This window comes from Diprion similis, chromosome 2, assembly GCF_021155765.1.
Source record: "Diprion similis isolate iyDipSimi1 chromosome 2, iyDipSimi1.1, whole genome shotgun sequence".
Taxonomy (NCBI): domain Eukaryota; kingdom Metazoa; phylum Arthropoda; class Insecta; order Hymenoptera; family Diprionidae; genus Diprion; species Diprion similis.
Genome location: NC_060106.1, coordinates 4,424,840 through 4,447,770, shown reverse-complemented (window position 1 = coordinate 4,447,770; position 22,931 = coordinate 4,424,840).

Below are 22,931 nucleotides of genomic sequence, written 5' to 3'. Positions count from 1 at the left end.
AAATTCAAAGCATACTTACACGAAATATGCGTCACTTATGACATAAATATTTTAAAAAATGTCAAAAAATAAAAACATCACTTGGAATTAAATAATACACTCGTGCTGAAGGCAATTGAATGCCAAATTGAAATAGTTAAATAATTTGTTGATAATTAAAATTGCGTATAAATGAGGGGGGGGGGGGCATTCCTAATGGAGTTATTTTATTGTTGATTCTTTTTTAGGAGTAATGGTTTTTAAAGAGACGGTATGAAAATGTGAAAGAAAACAAAAATTCACAAACAATGCGGGTATGTGATTAGAGAGCGTGATAAACATTGTTTTGCAATTTTTCACGCGAGTATAAAAAAAAGCCGATAAAATAGCGTGATCTATAGGTATTTATCCGATATTTTTACGTGCATAAGCATTGTTTCACGCAGTGAAAAGATAATTCACATATAACTTATATCTATAATAATAATAATATAATGAAGAAATAAGAATAATAAAATTGTAATAATCACTTTCGTATAATCTGTTATAAACGAAATTCAACAAATCAATTTTTTTTAAAACATATTCTTTGAACAAGCCTGTATATTTTACTGCAAGAAGCGTATGATAGAGGATGAAATTTGAAAACTACAAAAAGAAAGATAAAAAGTAATCAATAAACGCGTGGCTCTGAAATTCTACACAATATCCTTCACAATATTTGATGAATCGCATCCTAGAATATGCGAGGAAAGATAAATAATTATGAAATGTAAATTGTATCTATATTTATTGTGGATACAACGCGAAACTACAAATATGTATTAACAAATTTGATTAATTAATAATGTATGGTAACGTTAAATCTTTATTTCCACGATGATAATTATGTGAATATATTGCTACAGTCCGATCCAAATAATCATCAAGCTTTTGTAACACTAATTATAAAAAAAGTAATAATAATAATCTTAATAATAAACTTAATAATAATAACAACAACAATAATAATAATGATAGTATAAATAAGAATAACAGTAATGATGATATGAATAATGAAATTAATAATAACAACAATAACGGGATAATATTAGATACTGTAATTATTGCGAAAAATATATTATTATTATTATTATTACGAGTACTGAGCCTCACCAAAAATGTTTGAAAATTCCATCGTTTCGGTTAGAGAAAATTAATTACGACGATTCAATATATCATCTCAAGTCGGTCACTCGAGATCAACAATACAGGATTCCGTTAAAACGATTCTTGTTATTGCGAAGGTAAATAGTTCAATCAATGTGTTGAAAGTTATTTGCATTGACAAATGAAATCTTATACAATCACTGTACGAATACCTTGCTGTGCTGCAACATAGGCGAAATATTCTCTTCAACTTACCGTCAAAGTACACAAGGCATCATTTATCACTTTGATTGACGTCATGAATCATCTTCTTATTAATAATGTGCAATTGGTTCACGACGATAGATTGAAATTTTGGATATCGTCGGATAGAACCATCAGTGCACTACGTCATACGTAATTCGAACGATAAGTTCGCATCAAAAGACTGTAAATTACAGTTTACAAATGCGTTTAAAGATTTTTGGATCCGCGCTCGGTACAACAGTGAAGAGTGATATATCCAAGTAAATTATTTATGTATCATATAAATAAAATTACCGAGTAAATATCTAAGTAAATATTAATAATAACAATAACAACAACAGAATTTGTTATTATTATTAATAAAAATGATAACAATAATAAAAAAAAAAAAAGTTATCGTAATCCTCTTCTCTAAGAATTATAAGAAGAAAATTGAAACGAGAAATATTTTGAATGATTGAGAACAAACAATAATGTCCATGTTGCTAACTTAGCGGTGAAGTAGTTTTTGCATAGAATTTTAGCAACTAGTGATTTGTTAGTTGTAGTTGGGAGAGTAAGATAGCTTTTATGGTAGTCTAGAATAGGTTTTTAGGTAATTATCAAGCCTGTTCCTTTTCACTAGAATACAACCCTCTTTGGGGCGACCGAAACTCTGAGTAAAGTCTGCGTTGCCCGTTCATCTAGAATTTGACATGACCCACAGGTGTTCTCGTGAGCGCTGGCTTTTCTTTTCTGCGTAATTTAAGGACCCAAGAATCGAAGCATTTGATAATTGTTGGTGCAATTGATATTGTCGATATGATACTCATTTGACTTTTGTTTAAGCACGTCTATTCGTCGGCTGTACCAGATAATTCCTGTTACAGATTGATCGGTCAGTTCAATAAATAGCGTGGCGAAAACAAAAGTCACGCAAGCTATTAATCACAGATTTACAATATTCATTGTCATAAAGTTGTCTTTGTCAATTTTTCAGCAACACGGAAACTGTAATTTTTGTACATTTATTAAAGTAAAGAAAAGTAAGAAAAATAATTAAATAAATATGTTGCATATTACAGAAAAAACAATACTTAAATATTATACGTAAACCAGCCAACAGCGAGATAACAGAGAACACCGTGCACTCGCATAACGCATACAATAACATAATAGAATAACAATAATGTAAAATCATAATCTTAAATTATTACACAAAGGAAAAAAAAATTACCATATTAATATCAACGGATATATATATATATATATATATATATATATATATATATCTTCTGTACATATATATATTAAAGAATAACAATTACGCGTTGTTTTTTGATGATATACTATAATGATTAATTTGTGAATAAGTAAAATGATGTAGTGTAATATAATTATGTTATATATTTGGATTATATAATATAATTATATTATCGTACGTGACGGTATAAATATTATAAATACACGATAATTATTATTATTATTATTATTATTATTATTATTATTATTAGCATTACTACTACTACTACTACTACTACTACTACTACTACTACTACTACTACTACTAATACTATTACTACTACTACTACTACATACATTAAATACTACTATTATATACGAGAGGAGATAAAAATTAATAGGTGAATGAGAGAAAAGGAAAAAAAAACAAAAAAAAAACAAACAAACCATTGTCCTTGTATCGTTCATATGTACTTAGGCAAAGGCAAGTATACAGCATAGTCTGGGAAAAAAAAATTATATAGAACAGATCGTAGATCTAGACTGAAAAGGGGTTCCTGACTTGTGTATTTATCGTTTCTGTAAATTCAACCAGAGAAATCGTAACGATGGCATTTATTGTTAAACAGAATCACTGACGATTCGATCGTCGAAGTTATATAATTTTATGAAAATATCGCTCCCTTCCCATGCACGTGTAATCTACAGTAAGATAATCTTTCAATCCTCTATAAGCTCTCAAGTCCGCTCTTCTGAGCCTGATGTACGCATACATGAGTGTGAGTGTGTATGTGTATGTGTGTGTGTGTGTGTGTGCGGGTGCGCGGGTGTGCGTGCGAAAATTTCGAACCGGCGATACGGAATACTCTGGGCTTCTGGGAATCCCTAGCAATAGAAGAAATAATAAAAAAATTAAAATTGAAAAAAACAGGAATCAATGTTTAAATACTGTGATGTATAGGACACGCCATTCGTTTCTTGATTAAAAAATAAAATAAAATAGAAAAAAAATATGCTAGCATAATAGATTATTATTTACCGGCAACTGAACTAATGCTCAAGTATGCTGGTGGTTTAAAGTAATAAAGAAAACTCGTAATAAGAAATTACGAGTTTTTTTATACATCTAATTCTATTTTTATCTCTTTCTATCTATCTATCTATTCTATCTATCTAACTATCTTTTACCGTATAAAACCTCGACGTGTGATTACACAGTGCAATATAAGGAAACTCTTTTTTCATGTGCATGTCCAGTTGATAAGTTTTCATTTCAATATCGAAGGATCTACATACCTAGTAACGTTATAATAATACCATATATATGCTGTATGCGAATGAATTATTTATTATTTAAATTCATGTTTTAAATTGCAAATATAGCCTTGTCATTATTATTACCTGCACTATTTGAATATATGCTTCACAAACGATATTATTCTCGACCAATGCCAGAGTATTTACACAGCTACTGTACAATCATCTTGATTCTGCACGGATTGAATTCTTCAAACCTACTTGATGTTCGTTGGATGAACATTATAAGTAATTCTTGTCTCGAAGCTCATTCCAGTCCAAATTTTTACGAAAATTAATGGGTCCCTCGTCTTATTGAGAATAGAAGTGAAAATTATTGAAATTTGTGCCTACACACTTCAAAAATCCCGAACGAATCGGTCCGATAAATGCCAAATTTAAATTGGATAAAAAAAAAACGTAGAATTTTTAGTTATAGTTCTAGGAATAAATTGTATTCAGATTAGATTATGCAATTGTTACCACATTATAGCAGTAGCTCTGTAGCAACTTTATCACATAGTAGATAATATTTCGTGCATGCTGTTGTTGAATACAGTCGTGTAAAAATGGAAGCAGCGTTTTTCTACTATGTTTTTTTGTTCCACAATGTACCCACCATGTAGAAAGTTGGGCGATTTTATTGAAATTTCTATCGTTTGTCACCGGGATTCAAGTGATGTCAAAGCTTGAAAATATTTTATCAAATAGATGCAATTACGATTTTCATAAGCAATAATTCTCCGTCGTCATTAAGGAACTGCAATAACAGAACAGCGAAGACTTCCAGCGTGCATAGATAACAGTTTTCATTTGGGGCGATTGGCCATCCTGCAATCGCAAAATTTGCCGACGTCATCGCAATTAATCGTAGCTTCGAATTAGTAGGAATTATTGAAAATCGCTGAGTCAACGAATCAATAATTCAATTAAAATTTCTTTTCAGGCAATCCTGATAAGAGCGAAAAAAAGCAGCGCCACGTAAACACGTATACATTACACCTTACCAGCCAAAAATTTTACGACAAGCAATAACGAAGAAGCGTAACGGAGATTATCCATGTTTTTTAATTTCCGTCGTCAACTCGAATCTCTACGTGTATGAAAACTCTCCAAGACGTGCCGACAGTGCAGGCAGATTGATGAGTTTTTATACCTTGGAAATTTAGGAAAGTGGCCGGATTCAAGAGCGGCATACTAAACCGAACGCGGAATTTTTCACGAGGAGAAAAGACAAAATAACGGAGCATAAACTTTTTCTTCGATTACGAGTACGTTCAAAGTTCAAACTCTCGGTTTGTTTTTCACTGCTCAAATCTTACTTATTATTTTTATTTATTTAATGCTTCAGTTGCCAAACGATTTTAGATAAATTACAGATTTCTTCTCTATATACACGTAATTCTCCCCCGATTTCGTTTATTACTAATCCATATCGTAATATCGTAGCATCCACCTGCCATTTCCGTTGAGAAACTTTCAACGACCCTATGCCTCGAGTGTAACTACAACTAGACAGTGTTTAGTTTGTAGGGCCTTTGTAGCCAACTAAATTTGGTAGGTACTAAGTAAACTTGGTAGGTACTTGGAATTCGCGTGCGATACGTCCGTTAAGGGGATATTCTGGTCTAGAAATTTGAAAAAATCGTTGTTTTTTCCTCAATATTTTCAAAATTTAGACCTTGAGGAATAAGCCTCTAAGAGGATTTTTGGAAATTCAAATCATTTTCGGCGTTACAGTTATTTTTTTGACGCGCCAACTAAACCGGTCCGGCCGGAACGAATGTTTAAACGCGTTTTTCTTGAAACTACTTTTTTCGATACGGTTGACACGATATCTCAAGTTCAGATGGACCGATTTACTTGAAATTTGGTGGAAATGTTCTTTGTATATCCCTCTATGGTTGGAAGCACGGATTTAAAAAACAAAAAATTTGTTATTATTTTTAAAAAATTCGGAAAGGTCAAAAAACAGGGGCACAAGAAAAATTTTTATTTCAAATCGTCGGCATTTCGTGCAAAAAAATTTTTTTTTTCTCTTTCCGTGATCCGGACTGTTTATAGACGTCTTTACTAATAAAGAATTTCTTCGGATTTTCCATTTCGCAACACTACAAGAGTCAAAAATATGTCAACCAGGACGCGTCTTTTTTTCTTAGACCCCACCTTACCACCCTGTAACTTTTTTTTTTTTTTGAAGAAGAAGAATTTTGCTTGTATTCTTGAAACATCAATAAAAGTCTTGTAAAAATATGGATGGTAAAAAGGTTTTTTATTTCTTTTTTATCTCACTTAGAAAAATGTCTAAAATTTAGACCTCTAGACCGGAATACCCCATTAATATAATTAATATAACTTAAAATACGCGTCGTCGTACGTACACTGTACATGCATGATGGGAGTGCTGAAACCCTGTTGAAACGAACGATCATCATTATCGAACTGAAATTGTGGAATAATAATAACGTACCTTCCAATGTTTTTAAGCTGAATACAATTTTAATTACTAAAGTCGTGGTTTTATCAACTATTTCGTACAGTTATAAATGAATGAATTACTTCAAGCTGTTGTAGCGACTCCAAATGTAGGGGAGGATGGGGCAAAGTGGGCACTTTAAAATTTTTGATGTCTCAAAAAATTGGGCCCCCTGAAATTTTTTAATTAACAAGGAATGAAATTAACCACCTGAACTTTTTATTGAATATGAATTATTCGGAAATCATTTACTCGAGTATATGCACACCTCATAACGCGAAACGTTTCAAGTTGTGCTTTATTCTCAACTCATCAGAGACAAATAATTTTCTAAACTTAAATTTATGATTCCTTTTCCTCAAGAAAGCTAGATAATAATCTAATATAATTATTCATGTGAAAACTAAACAATTTATTCTGATTTTAGGCATTATTTTCTCAAACGGCCCACTTTCCCTCACCCTCCCCTAATTGATTTTGTGCACCTCTATCGTTCCAGTCTTGATTATACTTTTCAAAGAAAGATCAAATTCAACCAAAGAGCACTATTTGCGAAGGCGAAGGTTGCACTAACGAGTTTCCAGGGTGATAGTTCCACTTGCTTGAGATTTGGACAGCAAGCACTTCGCCAAAAACATAGCATAAGATAATCCTTTGTCACATTCGCGTAGTTTCACCCCCTCGCAAGCCTCCCGTTTCTAATTGGAGAAGACTTATTGCGTACAGTGTTTCCTCCCCATCTAGACCCTGAACAATTCGTGAAATCATGACAATATAACCGGGTTACCCAGTCGCGCCCTAAAAAGCAGGGACATTGTCCGGGCTGCAGATTCGCGACCCTTGGATCAACCCGTTTATAATCCTGCACGTCTAACGTTCGCGGTCTTGGATATAGTCGCAAAACGACGAAATAGCCAAACACATATTTGCGGTGCCCTCGAGGTCTTCTCGATATGTTCGACACGTTCGCCAGGGTCTGGCGTTTCATCCGTCTCACCTCGTTCAACTTGCGTCATGTGTAACGTGAAAATGGTCGAGGGGGTCTGCGAACCGAAGATAGGTGTGGAGTGATATGGGAAAACCGGGGGGGGGGTGAAAGGGTGCGTGGACGATCAAGGGAGAAGAGTTTGACGAGGAGAAAGGAAGAAAGAAAGAAACTTCTGACGCTTTCCTTCGGGAACGGCTGCAGTGAACGCCAACCTTATAGGCACGAGTCCTCCATATCTTAGGAGATTTTTACAAGTTTTGTTTTAGTCGTTACGAACTACCTACGTTGATATCGTGAACATGGGAAATACCCGGAAATAAAGAAGAAGAGTGGTTGACAATATTAAGAGCCGAACGAAGGGGTAGGAAGTGGTATCCTGTGACTTTACGTATGTATATTATCTGAGCTTGGACAACGAAACCGATAAAAAAAACACTCCGGGAATCAATAAGAATGTCTCTTTTCTGGAGAGTAGGAAGTGCATATTATGGCACATACGCACGTATGCATTATGAAAGGTTCGAGAGAGGTGAGAAGGAATTTTGAAAATTGGTCTAATTCAGTTGGCGCGAGGCGTTGGGAGAGGTTTTTGTGGAGGAGGTATAATTTCAGCAATGTTAAAAAAAAAATTCGGAACGGAGACGTGGCTTCGAGTAGGTACCTTATGCATACGGTTGAAAAGTTATAAAACTTAAGTCTGGAGAGACGAGATGAGACGCCTTTAAACTCACTTGGGTAAATCGCAGGGAGCCGTCAAGTTTATAAATACTGCTCTCATACATGTAGCATGCATATTGTGTATACCTATATACATAGGTATGTATAAACGTATACACGCCGCGACGGGAGATTAATTTCAAAAAGCCGTTTAGGTCCTGACCTGTGACGTGCAAGTGTGCCCATAAACTCTCAAAGAGATATCTCTCAACCCTCCCTGTTGACATTTAGGGCTAGATAATTTCCGCCAACAATACAATCTTGCAGCCGGCGGATTTCACCCCCGAACCAACGCCTCGCATCCACCAACCCTGTTCTTGTGTTTGTGTGTGTGTGTGTGTGTGTCTTTGGCTCTCCGGACACCGGAGTAATTAGTGTTTCCCTGATGTGTTCCTGGTGTCGATGCACATACACGCGTGTTATGCGGTGATCACTTCGTGTGAGAGACCGGAAATTGAGCCTTTGCAACGCCACGCATTCTACATACCTGTATAATCTCCACGTCTACTGTTATACCTGTAGGGTGCATGATGTCCCGCAATTTGCGGGTAGCAAGCTTGTTGATCGTTGTTGCATTGGATGAAAAATTAGGGTGTTCGAGTCTGAGTAACATTTATGACGCAACGAAGGGGTGCAACAGCCCTTGACGGTTGAAAAAATTTCTAATTAGACATTGCAACTGTTTATAATGAAAAGCTGAGAGAGTAGGATGAAAATCTACTACAGCTTTTCGGCTGTAACTGTTATCATCTGCCGATCACAGCGACTTCCTGTCATGATGTTACGTCGGAATAGGGTTTGAAAAAATTGATCCTAGAGTTTTTTTAAATCGCCGGAAATTTATCTGACTAAATTCAAAGGGGTTGACCTTCTTTTTTCGTGATTTCTTGTGACGAATTCCTTGTCGTCTCGGAATCGATTTACCGGACCATATTTCCACTGATTGAACCCTTAGGAATAAGAAAAAGATATCAAGAACAGCATAAGACAAACAGTTGAGGAAATTCGTTATTCACAAATAACTGCCTTCCGCTGCTGGCAGCGACTTTATCAAACAAACTCAACTACACGTATATGATCTCGCAAAAAGTGTTGGTAATCGAATTTTGTCGTTGAGAATTTGCAAGTGTTCATAAATTTTTAAAGAGACTTCGTGTGATGACTTTAAAGCGATTAACTTCGGTCACGACTTTGAAAATTTTCTCTCATTTCGGCTTTCCTTGGACCAAACGATAATGGTAATACATCCGGGTTAACAGCATTATGGTAACTTGGTAAAAATTAAGTTTGAGCTACTCGTTTCTTGGTTGACAAACCTCACCCGAAGTCGACCCAATCTTTATGTATAAAAATCCCGTCTCACGATGTTCCTCCACACTAATCTGCCAAACGACTTAACCGATTTTAAGGAAATTTTGTAAATGTGTGTTGCTTGGTCCAAATTGAGAGGTAGGATAGTTTTTATCCCGACAAGTGACCCTCAATATTTTTTGTTGCAAATTTAAAGAGTTTTTTTGGGACAAGGCGGTTGTAATTCATTGATAAGTTCCATAAGTTTTCAATAGATGGCGGTGTAATTTTTATTTGTTGACATCTGTATTGATTAAATTAATTAAAACGTTTCCCCTTAATGCTACAATTTATTCCACGTCACACATGTTCCACAGATGCACGACATAAACGACGTGTGTGTTTAGTTTTTTAGGAATCATTATTTTGAGCTGACCCACTTTAACGCGTGGCCGAGTTTGCTAGTTGAAGAGAAGAAATAGTCAGTTCGGTTCTTCATGCCACATCCTCTAATAGCCATTGTTCATTTTTGACACTCATGATCCTTGGAATTGATTGAAAACAGGTGTATTTTGACCGTTGATCATTTTTATGGACCATCATGAGTATTAATTTGAATTAAAAATTTATTTTCACGTTACGTATGACACTGTGAGTCTTTATACAAAGTACATACAAGGTGAATGTTGATTTGGCTAAGCCTCAAGTGGCAACGATTTACCGACTAAGTAAACAGACCGTGAAAGGCGGTTCGCTGGTAGCGCAGACTTTACACGCTATCGAGACACTTGGTCTTCCACTTAAATCGGCTTTCAAGCTCCACTTTCCCGAATGACAAGACTCTTCGAGTGATTTCCACCCCCGTCACCTCGACGTATTCGTATCAGCGGGGCGGTTGCGGCGCAGCTGCCATCGTCGAGAGGTAACGATCCAATCGAAAGGAAGATAAAACCAAAAAGAAAAAAAGAAAAAAGGCAGGTAGTACGAAAATCTCCGAAAAGAATGGAAAATATGCTTCTTCGTAAAAGCAGAGATAAAATCGCCCAATTCAAACGCTCGCCTGTATACCTGCAAATTTTACGCTTAAGGTCTAGACCATCAGAATGCGTGAAACGAGGTGCAAGACGCGTCAACCGAACGGTTGCCTCGGGCTTCGAGCTGAACGTGATACCCGCTGGTCTAGGATAAAAATGGAGAAAACTGTCCGAGATAGCGGACCCAGGAGGGTGGAACCGGCAATTTGAAGCTGTCAGATGCAAGGCTACCTGCGGCACACGTACACGTAAGCGAATGTGCGAATAAAATATTGGCGAAAACTCTTCCACTGGGTCGATGTCTCGTACATCCGGGTAGTAGGTACAGACCCAGACACGAATATCGGTCCGTGCTGCAATGAATTGCACCATACAATTTCCGCCGATTCTGTATTGTGGTTTGAGTATATAGGTATAATACTTCGACTAAGAATTCATCAAATCGGAGAAATTTCAGCGAAAAATGACTCCTGGTATCAGGAGAACACCTCAGCCGAGGAGGTCGACCAAAAACAGAGACTGCTTGGTTGAATGCTTATCGTAGGCGACCACATCAGTGAAAAAAAAAGAACAACGGTAAGAGTACCCCAAGGATCGGTTCTGTCAGCACTACTCTTCAACATTTATACAAACGACCTATGCAACATCAAAATTAGCTCCAGAATATATGCATATGCAGACGACACCGCTGTAGTAACCAGAGGAAACGACTGAAAAGAGGTCTATGAGAAAACAAGCACTGATCTAGGTATAATGAAACATTGGTTCGACAGGAACAAGCTAACATTGAACATAAAAAAAAAAACTAAAAACATTCAATACAGAAATAACATGACAAGGGATATAAAAGAAGCCGTGGATCTGAAAATAAGAGTCCACAAGTGTGCAGAGCCCACAAAAGAATGCTGATGCCAGGAGATTGAAGAAACGCCATATATAAAATACCTAGGTATGATTTTTGAAAAGAAAATGAAATGGACTCAGCACATACAAGACACAATAGAAAAGATAAGAAGGACCATTATAGAATTTGTAAACACATGACCAATGGCTGGGGCAAAAGTGATAAAACAAATATATTATGCGCTTGTACACTCAATAATACAATACGGAATAACGGCATGGGGAAGTGCGTATGACAAAGCAATCAAACCACTCCAAACAATGCAAAACATCATCCTAAGAATAGCACTGCACAAACCTCGAGACTATCTGAACGACCAGCTCTATCGAACGGCAGACATCCCCGACATTTGACAAACATATTTAACAGGCATGATGATACGACTTATAACAATTTACTGATGATAATGAATTTAAAATAGAAATGAATAATAAAAAAGACAAATAAACGTAGTGGATAAAAATGTATATTACAATCATTCATTTATTTATGAAAACATATTTAAAAAAAAGAAAGAGTTTATGATGTACAAAAATAAAATGGTCCCTGCTCGTCGCAAGTCCACTGACCGGACTTGTTAGTCTACTGAAGAACAAATAGACGGCACAAAAATGTATAAATTAAAATGTAGAACACAAATATAAATAACATAAAATCAGACAATAGTCGTAAAAAGATAAATAAATGTAAAACGATAAAACTGAAATAAATAGACAAAATTGTATAAAATTGAAGGTAAAGCGATTACGTGGGTTACTGAGTTGTGGGTGATAAAATGTGATTTAATTATTCCTTTCTAGAAAAATGTCGTTGTCAATGTGGGGGCTATCGATTATTACCTGATCAGGATTTATTAAATATCACTTTCTGAACGTTTATCACTCCCGCACCGACTCTATCCTTCGACGATCGTAGGCCTACTACTCATTCGTTGATCCGTTCTAACCTTCTGGAAGTCTGTTTACCTATTCTCAATATAATACATCATCACAGACTCAAAAAAAACCCCGATGACGTCGCAGAAAGAACAAAACAGCACGAATACAGAACTTAAGAAGAAGAAACAAATAATCTGAGGCATTTCCGAGCTCACACGACCAGAGGATGGAGACGTGAAAACAATGTTGCGGCGATTGTATACAACCAGATACTTCAAGCAATACGCGAGAAATGAGTGAATGCATGCGAAAAAGACGTGAGACGATAGATAAGTCAGCAAGGGAGAAATGACTACGGATAAAAAACGAACAATTGACCACGATGAGGATAAAAACCCGGAACTGAAGCAAACCACAGAAAAATGAACTATAGATAAGAGAGGAAAGAAGAAACTAACACACTAACGGAGAAACCATTGAAAGCATGAGAAAACAAGGACCACTAAAACCACCCTCGCCTCGTACGAGCATGTAAATGCTCATGTGAAGAGGATTAACTACATCGGAGGCATGACAAAACGATAACGAATGTGAAAGCCAGAGAAGAAATCCATACATACACAAACAATTACACAGACACGAATACTCAAAGAACTGAACACTGAACATATGTATACAGAATGATGTAACAATTAACTGAAACTTGAACCTGAACTTATGATGTCGATACTGTATCGACATCGATATGAGATGAGTCTCGATGCATGCGTGCTTGCTTAAGAGGGCCCGCGATCGCTTGCTGATACAATACTTTGGATAAGAATTCGTCAAATCGGAGAAATTTCAGCAAAAAAATACTCCTGGTATCAGGAGAACATCTCAGCCGAGGAGGTCGACCAAAAACAGAGACTGCTTGATTGAATGCTTATGATGTCGATGCTGCGTGTCTCGTTGCATGCCTGCTTGCTCAACAGGGCCCGCGATCGCTTGCTCATTCAATACTTTGACTAAGAATGCATCACGTCGGAGAAATTTCAGCGCAAAATTACTTCTGGTATCAGGAGAACATCTCGGCCGTGGAGGTCGACCAAAAACAGAGACTGACTGATTGAATGCTTATGATGTCGATGCTGTGTGTCTTGTTGCATGCCTGCTTGCTTAGGCGGGCCCGCCATCGCTTGCTTATATAATACTCTGACTAAGAATTCATCAAATCGGAGAAATTTCAGCTAAAAATTACTCCTGGTATCAGGAGAACATCTCAGCCGAGGAGGTCGACCAAAAACAGAGACTGCTTGATTAAATGCTGATGATGTCGATGCTGTGTGTCTCGTTGCATGCCTGCTTGCTTGAATAATACTCTGACTAAGAGTTTATCAAATCGGAGAAATTTGAGCGAAAAATTACTACTGGTATCAGGAGAACATATCAGCCGAGGAGGTCGACCAAAAAACGAGACCGCTTGATTCAATGCTTATGATATCGATGCTGCATGTCTCGTTGCATGTCTGCTTGCTTAACAGGGCCCGCGATCGCTTGCCCATCTAATACTTTGACTAAGAATGCATCAAGTCGGAGAAATTTCAGCGAAAAATTACTCCTGGTATCAGGAGAACATCTCAGCCGAGGAGGTCGACCAAAAACAGAGACTGCTTGATTGAATGCTTATGATATCGATGCTGCGTGTCTCGTTGCATGTCTGCTTGCTTAACAGGGCCCGCGATCGCTTGCTTATTCGATACTTTGACTAAGAATGCATCAAGTCGGAGAAATTTCAGCGAAAAATTACTCCTGGTATCAGAAGAACATCTCAGCTGAGGAGGTCGACCAAAAACAGAGACTTCTTGATCGAATGCTTATGGTGTCGATGCTGTGTTTCTCGTTGCATGCCTGCTTGTTTAACAGGGCCCGCGATCGCTTGCTTATTCGATACTTTGACTAAGAATGCATCAAGTCGGAGAAATTTCAGCGAAAAATTACTCCTGGTATCAGGAGAACATCTCAGCCGAGGAGGTCGACCAAAAACCGAGACTGCTTGATTGAATGCTTATGATATCGATGCTGCATGTCTCGTTGCATGCCTGCTTGCTTAACAGGGCCCGCGATCGCTTGCCCATCTAATACTTTGACTCAGAATGCATCAAGTCGGAGAAATTTCAGCGAAAAATCACTCCTGGTATCAGGAGAACATCTCAGCCGAGGAGGTCGACCAAAAACAGAGACTGCTTGATTGAATGCTTATCATATCGATGCTGCGTGTCCCGTTGCATGTCTGCTTGCTTAACAGGGCCCGCGATCGCTTGCTTATTCGATACTTTGACTAAGAATGCATCAAGTCGGAGAAATTTCAGCGAAAAATGACTCCTGGTATCAGGAGAACATCTCAGCCGAGGAGGTCGACCAAAAACAGAGACTGCTTGATTGAATGCTTATCATATCGATGCTGCGTGTCCCGTTGCATGTCTGCTTGCTTAACAGGGCCCGCGATCGCTTGCTTATTCGATACTTTGACTGAAAATGCATCAAGTCGGAGAAATTTAGGCGAAAAATTACTCCTGGTATCAGGAGAACATCTCAGCCGAGGAGGTCGACCGAAAACCGAGACTGCTTGATTGAATGCTCATGATATCGATGCTGCATGTCTCGTTGCATGCCTGCTCGCTTAACAGGGCCGCGATCGCTTGCTTATTCGATACTTTGACTAAGAATGCATCAAGTCGGAGAAATTTCAGCGAAAAATTACTCCTGGTATCAGGAGAACATCTCAGCTGAGGAGGTCGACCAAAAACAGAGACTGCTTGATTGAATGCTTATTATATCGATGCTGCGTGTCTCGTTGCATGCCTGCTTGCTTCACAGGGCCCGCGATCGCTTGCTTATTCAATACTTTGACTGAAAATGCATCAAGTCGATGAAATTTCAGCGAAAAATTACTCCTGGTATCAGGAGAACATCTCAGCCGAGGAGGTCGACCAAAAACGGAGACTGCTTGATTGAATGCTTATGATGTCGATGCTGTGTGTCTTGTTGCATGCCTGCTTGCTTCAGCGGGCCCGCCATCGCTTGCTTATATAATACTCTGACTAAGAATTCATCAAATCGGAGAAATTCCAGCGAAAAATTACTCCTGGTATCAGGAGAACATCTCAGCCGAGGAGGTCGACCAAAAACAGAAACTGCTTGATTGAATGCTTATGATGTCGATGCTGCGTGTCTCGTTGCATGCCTGCTTGCTTAACAGGGCCCGCGATCGCTTGCTCATTCAATCCTTTGACTGAGAATGCATCAAGTCGGAGAAATTTCAGCGAAAAATTACTCCTGGTATCAGGAGAACATCTCAGCCGAGGAGGTCGACCAAAAACGGAGACTGCTTGATTGAATGCTTATGATGTCGATGCTGTGTGTCTTGTTGCATGCCTGCTTGCTTCAGCGGGCCCGCCATCGCTTGCTTATATAATACTCTGACTAAGAATTCATCAAATCGGAGAAATTCCAGCGAAAAATCACTTCTGGTATCAGGAGAACATCTCAGCCGAGGAGGTCGACCAAAAACAGAAACTGCTTGATTGAATGCTCATGCTGTCGATGCTGCGTGTCTCGTTGCATGCCTGCTTGCTTAACAGGGCCCGCGATCGCTTGCTCATTCAATCCTTTGACTAAGAATGCATCAAGTCGGAGAAATTTCAGCGAAAAATTACTCCTGGTATCAGGAGAACATCTCAGCCGAGGAGGTCGACCAAAAACGGAGACTGCTTGATTGAATGCTTATGATGTAGATGCTGTGTGTCTTGTTGCATGCCTGCTTGCTTCAGCGGGCCCGCCATCGCTTGCTTATATAATACTCTGACTAAGAATTCATCAAATCGGAGAAATTCCAGCGAAAAATTACTCCTGGTATCAGGAGAACATCTCAGCCGAGGAGGTCGACAAAAAACAGAAACTGCTCGATTGAATGCTTATGATGTCGATGCTGCGTGTCTCGTTGCATGCCTGCTTGCTTAACAGGGCCCGCGATCGCTTGCTCATTCAATCCTTTGACTAAGAATGCATCAAGTCGGAGAAATTTCAGCGAAAAATTACTCCTGGTATCAGGAGAACATCTCAGCCGAGGAGGTCGACCAAAAACGGAGACTGCTTGATTGAATGCTTATGATGTCGATGCTGTGTGTCTTGTTGCATGCCTGCTTGCTTCAGCGGGCCCGCCATCGCTTGCTTATATAATACTCTGACTAAGAATTCATCAAATCGGAGAAATTCCAGCGAAAAATTACTCCTGGTATCAGGAGAACATCTCAGCCGAGGAGGTTGACCAAAAACAGAAACTGCTTGATTGAATGCTTATGATGTCGATGCTGCGTGTCTCGTTGCATGCCTGCTTGCTTAACAGGGCCCGCGATCGCTTGCTCATTCAATCCTTTGACTAAGAATGCATCAAGTCGGAGAAATTTCAGCGAAAAATTACTCCTGGTATCAGGAGAACATCTCAGCCGAGGAGGTCGACCAAAAACGGAGACTGCTTGATTGAATGCTTATGATGTCGATGCTGTGTGTCTTGTTGCATGCCTGCTTGCTTCAGCGGGCCCGCCATCGCTTGCTTATATAATACTCTGACTAAGAATTCATCAAATCGGAGAAATTTCGGAGGAAAATTACTCCTGGTATCAGGAGAACATCTCAGCCGAGGAGGTCGACCGAAAACAGAGACTGCTTGATTAAATGCTTATGATGTCGATGCTGCATGTCTCGTTGCATGCCTGCTCGCTTAACAGGGCCGCGATCGCTTGCTTATATAATACTCTGACTAAGAATGCATCAAGTCGGAGAAATTTCAGCGAAAAATTACTCCTGGTATCAGGAGAACATCTCAGCTGAGGAGGTCGACCAAAAACAGAAACTGCTTGATTGAATGCTTATTATATCGATGCTGCGTGTCTCGTTGCATGCCTGCTTGCTTCACAGGGCCCGCGATCGCTTGCTTATTCAATACTTTGACTGAAAATGCATCAAGTCGATGAAATTTCAGCGAAAAATTACTCCTGGTATCAGGAGAACATCTCAGCCGAGGAGGTCGACCAAAAACGGAGACTGCTTGATTGAATGCTTATGATGTCGATGCTGTGTGTCTTGTTGCATGCCTGCTTGCTTAACAGGGCCCGCGATCGCTTGCTCATTCAATCCTTTGACTAAGAATGCATCAAGTCGGAGAAATTTCAGCGAAAAATTACTCCTGGTATCAGGAGAACATCTCAGCCGAGGAGGTCGACCAAAAACGGAGACTGCTTGATTGAATGCTTATGATGTCGATGCTGTGTGTCTTGTTGCATGCCTGCTTGCTTCAGCGGGCCCGCCATCGCTTGCTTATATAATACTCTGACTAAGAATTCATCAAATCGGAGAAATTCCAGCGAAAAATTACTCCTGGTATCAGGAGAACATCTCAGCCGAGGAGGTTGACCAAAAACAGAAACTGCTTGATTGAATGCTTATGATGTCGATGCTGCGTGTCTCGTTGCATGCCTGCTTGCTTAACAGGGCCCGCGATCGCTTGCTCATTCAATCCTTTGACTAAGAATGCATCAAGTCGGAGAAATTTCAGCGAAAAATTACTCCTGGTATCAGGAGAACATCTCAGCCGAGGAGGTCGACCAAAAACGGGGACTGCTTGATTGAATGCTTATGATGTCGATGCTGTGTGTCTTGTTGCATGCCTGCTTGCTTCAGCGGGCCCGCCATCGCTTGCTTATATAATACTCTGACTAAGAATTCATCAAATCGGAGAAATTTCGGAGGAAAATTACTCCTGGTATCAGGAGAACATCTCAGCCGAGGAGGTCGACCGAAAACAGAGACTGCTTGATTAAATGCTTATGATGTCGATGCTGCATGTCTCGTTGCATGCCTGCTCGCTTAACAGGGCCGCGATCGCTTGCTTATATAATACTCTGACTAAGAATGCATCAAGTCGGAGAAATTTCAGCGAAAAATTACTCCTGGTATCAGGAGAACATCTCAGCTGAGGAGGTCGACCAAAAACAGAGACTGCTTGATTGAATGCTTATTATATCGATGCTGCGTGTCTCGTTGCATGCCTGCTTGCTTCACAGGGCCCGCGATCGCTTGCTTATTCAATACTTTGACTGAAAATGCATCAAGTCGATGAAATTTCAGCGAAAAATTACTCCTGGTATCAGGAGAACATCTCAGCCGAGGAGGTCGACGAAAAACGGAGACTGCTTGATTGAATGCTTATGATGTCGATGCTGTGTGTCTTGTTGCATGCCTGCTTGCTTCAGCGGGCCCGCCATCGCTTGCTTATATAATACTCTGACTGAGAATTCATCAAATCGGAGAAATTTCGGAGGAAAATTACTCCTGGTATCAGGAGAACATCTCAGCCGAGGAGGTCGACCGAAAACAGAGACTGCTTGATTGAATGCTTATGATGTCGATGCTGTGTGTCTTGTTGCATGCCTGCTTGCTTCAGCGGGCCCGCCATCGCTTGCTTATATAATACTCTGACTAAGAATTCATCAAATCGGAGAAATTCCAGCGAAAAATTACTCCTGGTATCAGGAGAACATCTCAGCCGAGGAGGTCGACCAAAAACAAAAACTGCTTGATTGAATGCTTATGATGTCGATGCTGCGTGTCTCGTTGCATGCCTGCTTGCTTAACAGGGCCCGCGATCGCTTGCTCATTCAATCCTTTGACTGAGAATGCATCAAGTCGGAGAAATTTCAGCGAAAAATTACTCCTGGTATCAGGAGAACATCTCAGCCGAGGAGGTCGACCAAAAACGGAGACTGCTTGATTGAATGCTTATGATGTCGATGCTGTGTGTCTTGTTGCATGCCTGCTTGCTTCAGCGGGCCCGCCATCGCTTGCTTATATAATACTCTGACTAAGAATTCATCAAATCGGAGAAATTCCAGCGAAAAATCACTCCTGGTATCAGGAGAACATCTCAGCCGAGGAGGTCGACCAAAAACAGAAACTGCTTGATTGAATGCTTATGATGTCGATGCTGCGTGTCTCGTTGCATGCCTGCTTGCTTAACAGGGCCCGCGATCGCTTGCTCATTTAATCCTTTAACTAAGAATGCATCAAGTCGGAGAAATTTCAGCGAAAAATTACTCCTGGTATCAGGAGAACATCTCAGCCGAGGAGGTCGACCAAAAACGGAGACTGCTTGATTGAATGCTTATGACGTCGATGCTGTGTGTCTTGTTGCATGCCTGCTTGCTTCAGCGGGCCCGCCATCGCTTGCTTATATAATACTCTGACTAAGAATTCATCAAATCGGAGAAATTCCAGCGAAAAATTACTCCTGGTATCAGGAGAACATCTCAGCCGAGGAGGTCGACCAAAAACAGAGACTGCTTGATTGAATGCTTATGATATCGATGCTGCGTGTCTCGTTGCATGTCTGCTTGCTTAACAGGGCCCGCGATCGCTTGCTTATTCGATACTTTGACTAAAAATGCATCAAGTCGGAGAAATTTCAGCGAAAAATTACTCCTGGTATCAGAAGAACATCTCAGCTGAGGAGGTCGACCAAAAACAGAGACTTCTTGATCGAATGCTTATGGTGTCGATGCTGTGTTTCTCGTTGCATGCCTGCTTGTTTAACAGGGCCCGCTATCGCTTGCTTATTCGATACTTTGACTAAGAATGCATCAAGTCGGAGAAATTTCGGCGAAAAATTACTCCTGGTATCAGGAGAACATCTCAGCCGAGGAGGTCGACCAAAAACCGAGACTGCTTGATTGAATGCTTATGATATCGATGCTGCATGTCTCGTTGCATGCCTGCTCGCTTAACAGGGCCCGCGATCGCCTGCCCATCTAATACTTTGACTAAGAATGCATCAAGTCGGAGAAATTTCAGCGAAAAATCACTCCCGGTATCAGGAGAACATCTCAGCCGAGGAGGTCGACCAAAAACAGAGACTGCTTGATTGAATGCTTATGATATCGATGCTGCGTGTCTCGTTGCATGTCTGCTTGCTTAACAGGGCCCGCGATCGCTTGCTTATTCGATACTTTGACTAAGAATGCATCAAGTCGGAGAAATTTCAGCGAAAAATTACTCCTGGTATCAGGAGAACATCTCAGCCGAGGAGGTCGACCAAAAACAGAGACTGCTTGATTGAATGCTTATCATATCGATGCTGCGTGTCCCGTTGCATGTCTGCTTGCTTAACAGGGCCCGCGATCGCTTGCTTATTCGATACTTTGACTGAAAATGCATCAAGTCGGAGAAATTTAAGCGAAAAATTACTTCTGGTATCAGGAGAACATCTCAGCCGAGGAGGTCGACCAAAAACAGAGACTGCTTGATCAAATGCTTATGATGTCGATGCTGCGTGTCTCGTTGCATGTCTGCTTGCTTAACAGGGCCCGCGATCGCTTGCTTATTCGATACTTTGACTAAGAATGCATCACGTCGGAGAAATTTCAGCGCAAAATTACTTCTGGTATCAGAAGAACATCTCAGCCGAGGAGGTCGACCAAAAACAGAGACTGACTGATTGAATGCTTATGATGTCGATGCTGTGTGTCTTGTTGCATGCCTGCTGGCTTAAGCGGGCCCGCCATCGCTTGCTTATATAATACTCTGACTAAGAATTCATCAAATCGGAGAAATTTCAGCTAAAAATTACTCTTGGTATCAGGAGAACATCTCAGCCGAGGAGGTCGACCAAAAACAGAGACTGCTTGATTAAATGCTGATGATGTCGATGCTGTGTGTCTCGTTGCATGCCTGCTTGCTTAAATAATACTCTGACTAAGAGTTTATCAAATCGGAGAAATTTTAGCGAAAAATTACTACTGGTATCAGGAGAACATATCAGCCGAGGAGGTCGACCAAAAACCGAGACCGCTTGATTCAATGCTTATGATGTCGATGCTGCGTGTCTCGTTGCATGTCTGCTTGCTTAACAGGGCCCGCGATCGCTTGCTTATTCGATACTTTGACTAAGAATGCATCACGTCGGAGAAATTTCAGCGCAAAATTACTTCTGGTATCAGGAGAACTTCTCAGCCGAGGAGGTCGACCAAAAACAGAGACTGACTGATTGAATGCTTATGATGTCGATGCTGTGTGTCTTGTTGCATGCCTGCTGGCTTAAGCGGGCCCGCCATCGCTTGCTTATATAATACTCTGACTAAGAATTCATCAAATCGGAGAAATTTCAGCTAAAAATTACTCCTGGTATCAGGAGAACATCTCAGCCGAGGAGGTCGACCAAAAACGGAGACTTCTTGATCGAATGCTTATGGTGTCGATGCTGTGTTTCTCGTTGCATGCCTGCTTGTTTAACAGGGCCCGCGATCGCTTGCTTATTCGATACTTTGACTAAGAATGCATCAAGTCGGAGAAATTTCAGCGAAAAATTACTTCTGGTATCAGGAGAACATCTCAGCCGAGGAGGTCGACCAAAAACCGAGACTGCTTGATTGAATGCTTATGATATCGATGCTGCATGTCTCGTTGCATGCCTGCTTGCTTAACAGGGCCCGCGATCGCTTGCCCATCTAATACTTTGACTAAGAATGCATCAAGTCGGAGAAATTTCAGCGAAAAATCACTCCTGGTATCAGGAGAACATCTCAGCCGAGGAGGTCGACCAAAAACAGAGACTGCTTGATTGAATGCTTATGATATCGATGCTGCGTGTCTCGTTGCATGTCTGCTTGCTTAACAGGGCCCGCGATCGCTTGCTTATTCGATACTTTGACTAAGAATGCATCAAGTCGGAGAAACTTCAGCGAAAAATTACCCCTGGTATCAGGAGAACATCTCAGCCGAGGAGGTCGACCAAAAACAGAGACTGCTTGATTGAATGCTTATCATATCGATGCTGCGTGTCCCGTTGCATGTCTGCTTGCTTAACAGGGCCCGCGATCGCTTGCTTATTCGATACTTTGACTGAAAATGCATCAAGTCGGAGAAATTTAAGCGAAAAATTACTCCTGGTATCAGGAGAACATCTCAGCCGAGGAGGTCGACCGAAAACCGAGACTGCTTGATTGGATGCTCATGATATCGATGCTGCATGTCTCGTTGCATGCCTGCTCGCTTAACAGGGCCGCGATCGCTTGCTTATTCGATACTTTGACTGAGAATGCATCAAGTCAGAGAAATTTCAGCGAAAAATTACTCCTGGTATCAGGAGAACATCTCAGCTGAGGAGGTCGACCAAAAACAGAGACTGCTTGATTAAATGCTTATTATATCGATGCTGCGTGTCTCGTTGCATGCCTGCTTGCTTCACAGGGCCCGCGATCGCTTGCTTATTCAATACTTTGACTGAAATTGCATCAAGTCGATGAAATTTCAGCGAAAAATTACTCCTGGTATCAGGAGAACATCTCAGCCGAGGAGGTCGACCAAAAACGGAGACTGCTTGATTGAATGCTTATGATGTCGATGCTGTGTGTCTTGTTGCATGCCTGCTTGCTTCAGCGGGCCCGCCATCGCTTGCTTATATAATACTCTGACTAAGAATTCATCAAATCGGAGAAATTCCAGCGAAAAATTACTCCTGGTATCAGGAGAACATCTCAGCCGAGGAGGTCGACCAAAAACAAAAACTGCTTGATTGAATGCTTATGATGTCGATGCTGCGTGTCTCGTTGCATGCCTGCTTGCTTAACAGGGCCCGCGATCGCTTGCTCATTCAATCCTTTGACTGAGAATGCATCAAGTCGGAGAAATTTCAGCGAAAAATTACTCCTGGTATCAGGAG